Genomic DNA, 13,318 nt, shown 5'->3' on the forward strand with positions numbered 1-13,318 from the left:
ATGGCTAAAAATAGTATATAGGGTAAAATGCAGTTTTAGCTCATATCTCTGAAACCAAACCATTAAGAACAAATCTGCTGGGGATTGAATTGTTCATAAGGTTAAGATCTATCTGCTCAGACCAATCAGGTATTTTGTTGTTGGGTTGCTGCACCTAAATTGATAATTTTAAGAAAATTTTGCAGCTTTTGGTTATTATCTTGAATATTATTATAGATAGAAATAAACTGTAAACAGCAATAATGTACAGCAAAGTAAGAGCTACAAATAAATCAACATGCCCAAGTGGTCAATTGACCCCATAAGGAGTTATTGGCCTTGATAGTCAATTTTTAGCTTGGCGTTCGTCGTCTCTCGTCGTCGTCATTAACTTTTACAAAATAATTTTCCTCTGAAACTTATGGGCCAAATTTAACCAAACTTGGCCACAATCATCATTGGGGTGTCTAGTTTAAAAAATGTGTCCGGTGACCCGGCCAATCAACCAAGATGGCCGCCATGGCTAAAAATAGAACATAGGGGGAAAATGTAGAATTTGGCTTATAACTCTGAAACCAAAGCATTTAGAGGAAATCTGACATGGGGGTAAAATTGTTTATCAGGTCAATTTCTATCTGCCCTGAAATTTTCAGAGAAATCGGACAACCCGTTGTTAGGTTGCTGCCCCTGAATTTGTTATTTTAAAGAAATTTTCCCGTATTTGGTTATCTTGAATATTATTATTGATGGACTTAAACTGTAAATAGCAATAATGTTCAGCAAAGTAAGTTCTACAAATAATTCAACATGACCAAAAGTTGTTGCCCTTTTATAGTCAATTTTAAACAAGTTTTCGTAATTTTTTTTTGTCTTTTACAAAAATCTTCTCCTCTGAAACTACTAAGATGAATTTAACCAAAGTCGTAAACAATCATCCTTAGGGTATTTAGTTTAAAAATTGTGTCTGAGGACCCGGCCTGCGAACCAAGATGGCCGACATGGCAAGTAATAGTACATACAATGTAGGGTAAATGGCCCATATATCTAAACCCAAAGCAATTCCAGCAAATCTTTCAAAACAAAATTGTTCATTAGGTCAAGATCTGTCTGCCCTTAAATTTTCAGACCATTCAGGCAACCCATTGTTGGGTTGCTTCCCTTGAATTGGTAATTTAAAGAAAAAATTTCAGCTTTTGGTTATTATCTTGAATATTATGAGCTCACCTGACCTGAAATATATATTGTTATCATATACTTAGACTAAATAACATATGATTTTTACTGTACGATAATAGCATTAAATTAACGTAAATTTCATATTTTTCGAATTGGTGCTTAGCGGGCTGATATGAAAAGTTTATCACATGCTTCGGTTGTTATCACATGCCTCCCCGTAACGTTATCGCATGGCATTCCGGTGATACTCGACAAATTCCCGAAAATACACCTCAATGCTACGTTTTCAGTGAAAAACATTACATAAGAAGTATACCAAACAATTATTTGGATACTGGAAAGTATGATTGTGTAAAATAATAGAAAACAAAAACAAATTTTAATAATTAAAATGCATTTTTAAAAGTTTCAAACATAATTTAGAAAGTTACTTAAAAAACAGTTGACTTTTCCAACAGTGTTCATTATGTATATTGTTGAATTATTTATTTTGTTGATTCGTCCATATCAAAATATTTTTCTTCTCTGTTGAGGCATGTGATAGAAAGATATCATATCGAATGTACTAAATCTTGGGTCCGACGTCCGTGAACTTTTCAATATTTGAACTTCTATTTTGGAACCATGTAAAAGGATCAATATATGAATCTGTTATTCTTCTCCATTGTTGAAGCATATGATAAAAAGATCATAACATGTCATTTTTCATATCGCATGTATTATCAGCCCTCGGTCAATATCAGCCCTGGAGCCATGCGGCTTGGGCTGATATTGAACCTAGGGCTGATAATACATATGGTATGAAAAATGCCATGTAATAATCTGATAGTATCACGTTGGCAGAGGCGAAATCAGCATCGTCCGAAGGCGGATGGTGTCTGGAAACTAACTTAAGTATTAGTAAATACAAATCAATAAAATTTTAACACAATGTTAATAACCACAAAAGGAAGGTTGGGATTGATTTTAGGGGTTATAGTCCTAAGGGTGAAGAAATTAGGGGCCTTTAGGGGCCCAAAACATACATTTATCTTGTTTCAGGACAATAAGTTGTGTATAAGTATTTCAATTACTCTGAAAATGTATCACATTGTTCATACCATTAAGTAGAAGATTAGGATTTATTTTAAGGGTTATAGGGCAAACAGTCTAGGAATTAAGGGGCAAAAAGGGGCCAAAAACAAGCATTTTTGAAGTTTCAGGACAATAACTTATGTTTAACTGTATGGGTCTCTCTGACATTGTACCACAAGGTTCCATATAATGAAGGGAAGGCTTGGTGTCAATTTGGGGTTAATATCCCTGAACATTTAGGAATAAGGGGCCAAAAAGAAGCATTTTTTAGTTAACAGTCAATAACTTTAGTTTAAGTGTATGGATCTCTCTGAAATTATACAACAAGGTTTCTTACTAGAGAGGAAAGGCTGGAATTGAGTTTTAGGGTTCTTGCTCCATGGGGGTTTCAATAAGTGAGGGGCCAAAAAAAGGGCCCAAAATAAACATTTTTGTAGTTTTCAGTCAATAACTTGTGTTTAAGTGTATAAATGTCTCTGAAATTATACCACAAGTTTCCATACTACAAAGGGATTGTTATAATGGGTAATGGATCAAATCATTTAGCAATTAGGGACAAAAAAGGGGGGGGAAAAGGATTTTTCTGGTTAAAGGACAATTTAGACATTTAAAAGTAGTGTTAGGGAGGTAAGCAAATTCCAATTGAAACTAAAGAATACTGTTATATATGTATGTTTGATTATTTGATTACCTCCCTTACACTGCTTGAAAATTATGTTAAAGGAAGTGATAATTGTCTTGAGATGTGAAGCTGTAAATTTATTTTTAGAAGTTACTGTTAATTAGGGCCCTGCCATTAGGCGGGTCGCCCTATTGTGATCAGTCTGTCTGTCCGTCCGTCCGTCCATAACACTTCAACTTTGTGTCCGCTCCATATCTAGAGAACCATTATGATTTCATACTTTATACTTTACATGTTTATTAACCACCACCAGAGGGCGTGTCATGATGTATGTACAACTTCCTAGGTCAAAGGTCATGATAAAAAAACTGGTTTCAGTTGACAACCCTGTGTCCTGTGGTGAAGATCGTGTCCGCTCTATATCTTGAGAACCGTTATGATTTCAAAGTTTATACTTGACATGTATATAAATCAACACCAGAGGGTGTGTCATAATTTATGAACGACTGCCTAGGGCAAAGTTCAAGGTCAAAAACTTTGGTTTCAGTTGACAACCCCATGTCCTATTGTAAAGATCGTGTCCGCTCTATATTTTGAGAACCGTTATCATTTCAAAGTTTATACTTGACATGTATATAAACCATGACCAAAGGGTGTGTTTTAATTTATGTGCAACTTCCTAGGTCAAAGGTCAAGGTCCAAAACTTAGGTTTCAGTTGACAACCCCATGTCATATGGTAAAGATCGTGTCCGTTCTATATCTTGAGAACCGTTATCATTTCAAAGTTTATACTTGACATGTTCATAAACCAACACCAAAGGGTGTGTCATAATTTATTTACAACTTCCTAGGTCAAAGGTCAAGGTCAAAAACTTTGATTTCAGTTGACAAACCCATGTCCTATGGTAAAGATACAATTTTTAATGCACATTATTCACAGCTGGATCCACAGAGATGGCTCCCATCTCAATGATATCTAGTTAATATTAATTTTAACCATGACTGTAAGTTACTTTATATTTTAATACTTTATGATGTATTGAAATGAGTAGTTATTGTTGCAAACTTAATTAGACATATGAATTGAGATTATTTTTTGAATAAGTGAATGGGGAGGTTTAAATAAAAATGATGAGGGTTAAAGGAGTACGTTCAGTAAGACCCCTTTTTGGCCCCAAAATATAGCAGTTTTAGAAAATTGTGAAAATGTAATCGTTTAGATATTTATTGAAAAGTAGAATGTTTCTGCTACATAAATATGGGCTGTTTTTGACAATACAATGCACATGTATCGGGTACTAGCATTATTAAGTCATGCTAAATTACTGAAATCTTCACAATTGTAGCATTTTAGTTAAATTTTAGACGGTTTCCGTCTTAAATGAAAGTGGCCGCATTCGTGTTCATTCATAATATTGAAATGTAAGTTGTATTTGATGATAATACATAATATATATAAAGGTTGAGGATGAACACGGATGCGGGCACTTCCGTTTTTGACAAAAACCATCTGAAAAGTGACGATTTTTGGCATATTTGATAGATTTTTCATTTTTAAGCTTGAATTGGAGCGTTTTTAATGACTAAATAAGTTAAAATCTTCCACATAAACTAATTGAATCAATTGAAATAGACTCTTAAGTGTTTAGAAAGTGTCTAAAATCTTTCGTTAGATGGACTTGAAAATTGAGGCCGAAATCGGCCCTTACCGGACCTACTCCTTTTTCTCATTTCAGATTTCAGAAATTAAAGAGATTTTTTCTTCAAATATTTTTTTTTAGGGGATTTATATTCAACAGCAAAGTGTATTGCTCAAAAGCAAAAAAAATAATTTTTAACTTCATTAGACTACATTCATTCTGTGTCAGAAACCTTTGCTGTGTCAACTAATTAATCACAATCCAAATTCAGAGCTGTATCAAGCTTGAATGTTGTGTCCATACTTGCCCCAACTGTTCAGGGTTCAACCCCTGCTGTCCTATAAAGCTGCGCCCTGTGGAGCATCTTGTTGGTTATTTATCTTGAATGTTATAATAGATAGAGATAAACTGTAAACAACAATAATGTTCAGCAAAGTAAGATCTACAAATAAGTCAAATGACCAAAATTGTCAGTCGACCCGTAAGTAGTTATTGCCCTTTAAAGTCAATTTTTAATAATTTTTATACGATTTTGTAATTTCTTACAAAAATCTTCTCCTCTAAAACTACTTGACCAAATTTAACCAAACTTGCCCAAAATCATCATTGAGGTATCAAGTTTAAAAAATGTGTCCGGTGACCTGGCCAACCAAGCAAGATGGTCGACAATGCTAAAATAAAACATAGGGGTAAAATGTAGATTTTGGCGTGTATCTCGAGCTCTGAAACCAAAGTATTTAGAGCAAATCTGACTGGGGGTAAAAATGTTCATCAGATTAAGATCTATCTGCCCACAAATTTTCAAACAAAGGAGTAGGTTCAGTAAGACCCCTTTTTGGCCCCAAAATATAGCAGTTTTACTAAATTGTTAAAATGTAAACCTTTAGTTATTTATTGGACAGTAGAATGCTTCTGCTACATAAATATGGGCTGTTTTTGACAAAACAATGCACATATATCCCCTACTAGCACCATTAAGTCATGCTAAATTACTGAAATCCTCATAATTCTAGCATTTTAGTTAAATTTTAGACGGTTTTCGTGTAAAACGAAAGTGGCCGCATTCGTGTTCATCCTTAATATTGATGTAAGCTGTATTTTATGATAATACATAACATATTTAAAGGTTGAGGATGAACACGGATGCAGCCACTTTCATTTTTACCAAAAACCAACTGAAAAGTGACATTTTTCGGCATATTATGTAGATTTTTCATATTTGACCTTGAATCGGATCGTTTTTAATGACTAAATCTGTTAAAATTTTTCACATACACTAATTAATTCAAATAAAATAGACACTTAAGTGTTTAAAAAGTGGTCAAAATCTTTCGTCAGATGAACCTGAAATTTGAGGCCAAAATCGGTCCTTACCGGACCTACTCCTTTGACAACCTTTTGTTGGGTTTCTCTCTGTGAATTGGTTATTTTAAGGAAATTTTTGGTTATTATCTTAGATATCGTTATAGTATCTGATAATATCTAATATCTATAATACTATTAATTATGTTTTAACCTTATTTCACATGATTTACAAAGCATCGGCAAATACAGGTGAGCGACACAGGCTCTTGAGAGCCTCTAGTTATAGATAGAGATAAACTGTAAACAGCAATAATGTACAGTAAAGTAAGACCTACAAATAAGTCAACATGACCAAAATGTTCATTTGACCCCTGAAGGAGTTATTGCCCATTATAATAAATTTTTAATAATTTTCATAAATTTTGTAAATTTGTACAAAATAAATTCCACTGAAACTACTGGGCCATGTTCATTATAGATAGAGATAATTGTAAGCATCAAGAATGTTCAATAAAGTTCGATCTACAAACACATCACCATCACCAAAACACAATTTTGTCATTAATCCATCTGTGTCTTTTGGTTAATATGCACATAGACCAAGGTGATCAACACAGGCTCTTTAGAGTCTCTAATTATCTTAATTCATGCAATTGAAATCTGGAGCTGGCATGTCAGTTAACTGCTAGTAGTCTGTTGTTATTTATGTATTATTGTCATTTTGTTTATTTTCTTTGATTACATCTTCTGACATCAGACTCGGACTTCTCTTGAACTGCATTTTAATGTGCGTATTGTTAAGCGTTTACTTTTCTACATTGGTTAGAGGTATAGAGGGAGGGTTGAGATTTCATAAACATGCCTCATTTTTGTGCCTGTCCCAAGTCAGGAGCCTCCCGCCTTTGTTAGTCTTGTATTATTTTTAAATTTAGTTTCTTGTGTACAATTTGGAGTTTAGTATGGCGTTCATTATCACTGAACTAGTATATTTTTGTTTAGGGGCCAGCTAAAGGACGCCTCCGCGTGCGGGAATTTCTCGCTACATTGAAGACCTGTTGGTGACCTTCTGCTGTTGTCTTTTCTATGGTCGGGTTGTTGTCTCTTTGGCACATTCCCCATTTCCATTCTCAAATTTAATTGACAAAAAGGTAAAAATTGAGAATGGAAACATGCTTGTTCACTTCTGAAAATTGTGTAATTGAGGTTATCCCAAATTCTGTCACATAAACCATTTTGGGTTTGGACAACCGCCAGCACGTCCTCATACAAAACTGTTTTTGTCATCCCTGCACAGTTATGTAAATGACATAGAATACCTGATGTCCATCTGTCAAGTTTTTAACCACTCTCTTATTTACAATTCTTGCAAGATTGATTTGCCCCACCTATGATAGTAGAGGAGCATTATGGTTACTGGTCTGTGGGTCGTACCGTCCGTCTGTCTCTTCGTTCATCCCGCTTCAGGTTAAAGTTTTTGGTCAAGGTAGTTTTTGATGAATTTGAAGTCCAATCAACTTGAAACTTAGTACACATGTTCCCCATGATATGATCTTTCTAATTTTAATGCCAAATTAAAGTGTTGATCCCAATTTTACGGTCCACTGAACATAGAAAATGATCGTGAAAATTCAGGTTAAAGTTTTTGGTCAAGGTAGATTTTGATGAAGTTGAAGTCGCATCAACTTGAAACTTAGTACACATGTTCCCTATGATATAATCCTTCTAATTTAAATTCCAAATTAAATTTGATTCCAATTTCACGGTCCACTGAACATGGAAAATGATAGTGCGAGTGGGGCATCCGTGTACTATGGACACATTCTTGTTATGAACTGTTTATCAAAGGTTTATTTCAGCAATATCTTTTATGTTTTGAAATTAAGAGCCATTTAAAAAATTATCTTTAAAGACGTGACGTTTTATTATTTAGCAATGTATCCTTCCATCCACCAACAGGAACTTCTTACAATATAACTCAAATTTGCTTTAACCAATTCTCATGTTACTTTGACTTAACATAAGAATTGAAAGCTCACCAGTCTGTTGTCGTCCATTAGTGTAAACTATTTTAAACATCTTCTCCTCTGAAACTTATGAACCAATTCCAACCAAACTTAAGCTGAATGATCCAAAGGGTATCTAGAATAAACGTTATGTTTAATTTACTGTTTGGTCATAAAACATGGCCACGATGGGTAAACAATAGAACATAGGGTAAAATGCAATTTTTTGCTTTTATCTCAAAAACCAAAGCATTTAGAGCTAATCTGATATTATTAATGATAAAGATAAACTGTTCAGCAAAGTTACATCTACTACAAATAAGTTCATTTGACCACAATTGTCAATTGTCCCCTTAAGGAGTTATTTCTCTTTAAAATCATGTTTTCACAATTTGTTCATTCATGTTGCTTACTTTAAAAAATCTTTTGCTTTGAAACTGCTGAATCAATTTCAGCCAAACTTGAGCTGAATGGGTTTCAGAGTATCTAGTTTAAAATTTATATTTTCTTTTCTTGTATGTCAATGACTATGGCTAAAATGTAAAATATCTAGGTAAAATGCATTTTTTTTTATTTTGAAGTAAATATGGCAGATACAAAGAATATTTCAATGGAAGTTTTAAGCCCATCCATTAATATATATTTAGTAGCAAAATAATCATTGTTGAAAGTTTTAAGCAAACCATTACAGGTTAGTGATTCAGGCTCTTGAAAGCCTCTTGTTATTTTTTGGATTTGTCAATCTAGTGTTGTGTAGCTTTGTTGTTTTCCTCTTATATTTGATGTGTTTCTCTCAGTTTTAACCCGAATTTGTTTTCTTTCAATTGATTTATGACTTTCGAAGAGCAGTATACTACTACTGTTGCCTTTATTTGACCCTTAGATTTATGGGAATTTTTCATTTAGGGGCCTCGGTGGCCGAGTGGTCTAAATAGTTTACTGTGATCACTAGCCAGTCAACACTGAGGTGAGTTTAAACACTGCTTGTGTGGGTGCACTCAACTCCAATCTACATTGACTAGGAATGTCAGTTTTCTTATCGAAGGTCAGTGGTTTTCTCCGGACACTCCGGCTTCCTTCACCAATAAAAACTGGCTGCCATGAAATAGCATAAATGCGGTGCTTAAAAGTGGCGTTAAAATATCAATAATCTAATTCCATTCTTCTTGATCTGAGTTCCTACAAATTTAACATTATTGTGGGGATTGATGGCCTACTAAATCCAGTTTATGACTTCACTTTTTGTAGACTATTTAAAAATGGTGAAAAAAGTGAAGCAAAAACCAGACGCATACTGTCGGTCCCTAATCCAAATTCTTGCTTTGAATTCTTGCTGTCTTAAATGCATCCAATTCCTAATTATTACATGTCTGCAATTTGTAAGAGCTTTGTACGATAAGAAGTGTACTAATATATACAAAAACTAAGTTTTATAAAACTATTATTTTTTCAAGAATATAAAAAAAAAAATAGTTACAATACAACTGCAGAATAAATATTATAATTACACCTTATGTAAGAATACTTGGTTTGATTGGTTGATAGCCAGTGTATTCTTCACCAATTTACTGTTATCAAACGAATATCGTTTATTTTTAAACACCGCCGGGGTATATGCAAAAAGGATATGCCTTTTTTTGCCCTCTCTTCCGTGGTATTTGCCAAAAAATACTCTATCCGACTGGACGCTTGTAACGTCACGATCATAAATGCGTTTATGAACGTTAACATTTGGTGTAATTAATCAGATATAGCATGTTCTTGAGGGGTATTTGTGAAAAATACTAGTTTTTCGCAAATACCCCGCCTTAACATGATATATCTGTTCAATAACGTAGAATGTGCCTATAAGTTCATGCATATGAAAAGGATGATACCTCAAGCTTAATCTTGACACTTGGAATTGGGATCAATTTGAAATTGAGATTGAAATACAAATTTTGCCTTGTAAAAGCATTCATAAATTAAAGAAAAAAGTAAGATTGGTTAATTAGTTATAATCCTGCCAAAAAAATTTTGAATGTGACATTAAAAATGAGTTTTGTATTATTTTATTCCAGTCTTTTGATCTGCCAACAAACGTTGCATCCATGGACTTAAATTTCTGAATACAAAGGATTGAGGGCAAATCTGACATGGAATAAAAATGTTCATTAGGTGAAGATCTATATGCTCAGAAATTGTCAGACACATCAGAAAACTCGTTGTTGGGTTGCTGCCCCTGGATTGGTAGTTTTAATGAAATTTTGAAGTTTTTTGATATAATATTGAATATTATAATATGTAGAAATAAACTGTAAACTGCAAAATTGTTCAGCAAAGTAAGAACTTCAAATAAGTCAACATGACTAAAATTGTCAATTGACCCTTTAAAGAGTTATTGCCCTTTAAGTCAACTTTTCACAATTTCAGTAAATTTTGTATTCTATTACAATTATCGTCACCTGAAACAATGGGCTAAATTATACCAAACTTAATCATCCAAAGGGTATTTAAAAAAAATGTATCCAAGGACACTGCCATTCAACCAAGTATAGAGCATGGGGGTAAAATAAAGTTTTTGGCTGAGACCTATTAAACAAGAGCACAATATTGCTCTTTGATTTCACCAATCTTTTGTTTAACTGTATTTATATATTCTATATCATAAGGGTTATGCCCCTTTCCAAATGGAAAAAAAATGCTGAATATTTTTGTTTCTGCTCTAACGTAAGTTTGTCTCAACTAATTTAAATGAAATGTAATTATATTTTTTTGTATCAATGCTCAGTATTAGACTGTATCATGAAGTTGTGAAAAATTGACAGATATACGCGGAGCAAAAGACTGTGTGCTTGCATCATCCATTTTTGTTCAGCAGGTCATAAAACACTGATAACTTGTACAAAAATTCTGTACAAATTATAATTTGTACAACATTACAACTTGTACACAACATATATATAATGCTTATTACTACTAAACTCAGTTTATTAACGATCAAAGCCGGGCTTCAAAGTTATTGTGAAAATGCCTATTCTAGAGGTGGCTTGAATCAGATGTGGATACTAAACAATTCCAAAGATCTTTTAGAGTACATACAATCTAAGACTCTTACATCTTGCAAATTTGGCTTTTCTACACTTTACACAAGTATTCCCCATTCCAAACTAAAAGAAAAATTGAAAGAGTTGGTATTGCTTTGATTCGTAAAAAAGAATGACCAACGTAGATACAAGTATCTTGTCTAAGGGAGGGATACATCCAACTTTGTAAAGGATCACACTGATTTAAACAAAAAATTCGCTGAAAATGACATTATCAAGATGCTTGATTTCTTGATTGACAACATATTTGTTACAGTAAGTAAGTAAGTAATTAGTTTATTACAGTGTCACTGTAGTCTTGTTTCGTGGCAAATGATTACACCAAGACAATATAAAGTTATGGATTCTTTATTTCGTTATATATTGTAATCCAAAATAAATACCCTGTAATAACAATACATTATATTAATGGATGTAATATAATTAAGTAACTATATAAAAGGTTTAAAACATTATGTTAACAATGATGAACAAGGAAACTGTTTACTTTTCCAAGCATTTAAATAATAAAAGAATACTATATAATTTCATTAAGTCGGAAATAGTGATCTCCAATTCTATTGTCTCATGAATACATCTAAATACCAAATCTAATCATAATGCATATGTCGATGCATTAGTAATACATTATAACAGTAATGAAATGAACTGTTAAATACCAAATTTAAATAAGCATATTTAAAAATAACATATACATGCAAAGCAAGAACATACGTGCAAACAAAGCATAAAGCACTTTCTAAAGCAGACAATACAATAAGCAAAACGCACATAGATTCAACATAACAAAACCTACCTCACAGGTATTTGTGAAGGCTTGAATACAATAAAAGTACAATCACATCAGGTTGATGCCGACATGGTGGGTCATCAATATGGAATATACCTGCAGTACAAATATTAAATTCATAACTAACCTAATCTGCATATCAAAATAAAATAGTTATTATCTTTATCAATTTATGACTTTATTTAATATCTGAAATAATTATAAAACATTCATTCCATAAAATCAATAGTTTAATCCATTTACTGAAATTTAGCTGTTTTATATAATTTACTGTTTTAACCATAAAAGCACAATTATTAAAGAGATTTAAAGTTCTTTTAAGTTTTCTATTGTTACACTTGCATATCACATCTACACATCATTCAAACATGCATTTATTCATAACATTCGTAAATCATGCATACATATAATTATAAGGATAGATAATTAATATATTAGTATAAGAAGAATAACTGACCTTATAAATAGGAAAACCAAACTCCAAATAGAATATAATATTACAATTTACTAGACAATGAAAATGGTGTCCATTACACAAATTGACCATGTAGAAATGTAAAGTTCCGCCAAAGAATTGACCACTAATCAATACCAATAAAACACAATTGAAACACCTGATAAAAGTCACACCTGAGCGAACCTGAAATATACACTCCGTATAGTTTAACCATGCAATAATATAATACTACAGTATTACTTATATATAAAATACATATATCCTAAAATAACACTTTACCACATCACAATCTAACATTATACATAATATATTATACATCAGATAAAAACGGCATACAAATATATTAGATTCCTGCCTTAAAAGACATATGAGACACTTTTACCTCATGCTCATTAAAAGCATACACAATTTAAAAACATTTTTCAAAATTAAAAAAAAAAATATATATTTAAAAATACAAAACAATTACTTCGTAGATCAACAATTTTTCACTGAAAAGAAAAAAAAGAAGGTAGAATTGATTTTAAAATCTTAGATATGCTAATAAATAAATATTTAAAAAAATTAATTTCTTTTTAAAAAGTTATAAGTTTAAATTTCTCCTCTTGAACATCAAATGCAATGTTTTAACTAATAAAACTTGAATTTCATCACAGCTCATAATATAATTAAATTTCTCTTCTACACTCAAGATAATAAAAACATAGTTTGATAAAAAGGGTGAATTTAAAAGTTCCTCTCTCAGATGTTGTTCAGTTTCAATCGTATTTCCTTTACAAAACAGACAAATTCTTTCATTCAAAGGTGTAACTGGCTTGGTGTAACGTCCTGTTTCAATGGTGAGTGATTAGGAGCCACAACGAAAGTTTGATTAAGTTCTACGGTAGTCTCTAAACTTGACAGATTTCACATAACTGCTTGGCTGAAGATAACTTTTATACTGTCTAAACGTCCTAAGTTTATTTCCATTTTCACAGTTTATATCGTTATGCACATCGCGTAGCCAATTTTCAGCATCCATAGTGTTTAACTTGTCCTTTACAATGTTAACTTTTTGTCGGATTGTCATATTTTGAGCGTTTATCAAAGAACTCAAGTCACGTTTTTTTAATAAATTTCAGTACACGGGAATGCCACGAGCGCTGTTTTGATTTACTCGATTCATATATCTGTTTAACAAGCCTA

At 32.4% G+C, this 13,318-nt stretch overlaps 1 protein-coding gene and 1 long non-coding RNA gene across 4 annotated transcripts in view; one reads left to right on the forward strand and one right to left on the reverse strand.

Moving 5' to 3' along the window:
- LOC139525464 (importin-4-like) overlaps window positions 1-13,318 on the forward strand; it is a 371,591-nt gene that overhangs the window by 193,037 nt on the left and 165,236 nt on the right. The window lies entirely within an intron of this gene.
- Window positions 11,183-12,215, reverse strand: LOC139525465 (uncharacterized). The gene is made up of 3 exons (XR_011664900.1): window positions 12,134-12,215; window positions 11,683-11,772; window positions 11,183-11,270 (listed from the first exon to the last, which is right to left on the reverse strand). It is a non-coding gene; the product is annotated as an uncharacterized lncRNA (long non-coding RNA).

Source organism: Mytilus edulis, chromosome 5 (genome assembly GCF_963676685.1).
Source record: "Mytilus edulis chromosome 5, xbMytEdul2.2, whole genome shotgun sequence".
In the NCBI taxonomy this organism is placed as follows: Eukaryota; Metazoa; Mollusca; class Bivalvia; order Mytilida; family Mytilidae; genus Mytilus; species Mytilus edulis.